This window comes from Arachis duranensis, chromosome 7 (genome assembly GCF_000817695.3).
Source record: "Arachis duranensis cultivar V14167 chromosome 7, aradu.V14167.gnm2.J7QH, whole genome shotgun sequence".
Lineage (NCBI taxonomy): Eukaryota > Viridiplantae > Streptophyta > Magnoliopsida > Fabales > Fabaceae > Arachis > Arachis duranensis.
This window is the reverse complement of record NC_029778.3, coordinates 75,319,030-75,321,210: the sequence shown is the minus strand read 5'-3', so window position 1 is coordinate 75,321,210 and position 2,181 is coordinate 75,319,030.

Below are 2,181 nucleotides of genomic sequence, written 5' to 3'. Positions count from 1 at the left end.
TCTCCTCTTGCACTAGCATTGCGTATACATGATACACGATTCAACGATGACAAAGGATCTATTGCTAGGATATATTTGACCGCACTATTCTGTAACTCGCATAATCTAGACCCATTAAAAATTAGTGGACCCTCTCCTCTTCCCTTCGTTTCTCAAGTTAAGAGTCAATCCCACACTTACATCCACCACATGTGTATTTAAAAATTTGCTCGCACTGTGTTAATTCATCCCACAACATTTTCAATTTTCCATAATACATCGTCATGGCTATCCCTTCCTACTTGCATCTCATCAGATCTGACTTCAGTAGTTGTATTCGTGTTCTGTTCACAGCTGAAAATCGTTCTTTGATATCTTCCCATAGTATCTACGCATTCTCATCATATTCAGCGGTTGACTATAGGCTTAGTTCGACCATGTTCAAGATCCAAGATACAATCATGGACTGTCCACTATTCCTCAAAATCAGGTGCATCTTTTCTAGTTTTGTGTGAGTTCCATCGATGAATCCCTATTTTCTTTGAGCTCGAAGCGATATTTTCACCGCTCTAGCCCATTCCTCATAATTTTCTCCACGCAGCTGCACTTGCATGATTACATTTCCTGGATTGTCACTCGCACTGAAGTCATATGGCGAGTAAGTTTTCTTAGTTTCTTTTTTTGAAGTCTCTGATTTATTTGCAGAGTTCTTTTCTGGTTTTGCTGTCATGATTATGTAGTGTAGGTTCCTTTTGTGTTTGTCGGTATTAGAGTATGCTTTGATACCATGTAAAAAATAAGTTGTTTCAACCTGCTTTTCTATTAGTCATGAACACATATATATACATCTTTTGATATAAAACTATATCAAATATTTTCTATCTTAAAATGCATAATTTACGATCCTAATAAATTAGAATACATAACTTTCTTTCCTAGTAATATACATGAAAGTACTCAAAAAGTATTGTATCTATACTTTATTATCCATTAATAAAAAACAAAGTTTTTTTCAATGAAGTTTTTGAAAATTTGAAAACGAGGAGGATTCTTCCAGGCTCATTTTTTTTATATTGAAACTGGGTGTATGTTGTGCCCGGTTATGGAGCTGTGGGGTGTTATACAAGAGTGTGGGACAACTTTGTCTGAACATTGGCATGAAAAAATCAAACCGTCTAATTTATTTGTTACTAAAATCAGGGTCACAAATCAGAAGGTCCAATTTGTGTGGAGGAAAAATTTTGAAATTTGGCAATGAAAATCGAACCGTCCGATTTCAGTAGGGTTTAAATTTTTTTTATTTGAAAAAATAAAATCGAACTATCTGATTTGATTATAATATATATGATTTCAACAAACAAACAGAACTTCACAGGATCAATTATTTTGGCGATAGTAGTGTGCGTTGTACATTCAACGTGGATTTTTGGCATATAAAGTAACTAACAAGTTTCTTTAATTTAAAGTGGTTATTAAAATATTAAATGTTAAAAACAAATTTATATGAAAAAGAAAACACTATTAATTTATTCTTAAATTTATTATAGTATATAAAATTTTAAAAACTTATTAATATAAATAATTTTAATAATATTGTAACAATCCTAGGAGACTTATTATAAGAAAAAGTGGCTAAAAACCATTTGACATATTGTACAATAATGTTTTATTATCTAAAGATCAATAATGCATTTAAGGAAGGAATTTTCATTGTGTTTTTACAATGTGTGTCTCTCATAATACGTTTTTACTAATAGAGAGAAAGAATATAGTTTGTTAAAAATTAAAACTATTCGGTAGTAAAATTTGGCAGAAAAAATCAAGAACATCCGTGGCTGTAATTAAATGATGAGCATCAATTTGATATGTGAAATGGTTCCACATTCCAGTGAACGAACTTACCTTACCTTGTTAGTTCGTGTTTTCTTGTTCTTTGTATTTTTTCCATTTCTTTCATCTTTAGTCACAAAAAACAGTGTGTCCCTCATTCTGTGTCGGTGTCTCTTAATATCAACTTGCTCTATTTTCTTTCCTATGGTCCCCACCACTATTAAATGCAGAAGATGAGACGTCTTAATGGATACTGTGTATTATAGTATTCTTTGCTAAAACTTTGGGTAAATCAAATTCCACTACACGTCCAAAGAAAGTACTTATAATATTATGTCATGCATAGGATATAAATCATGCATGTATATATAT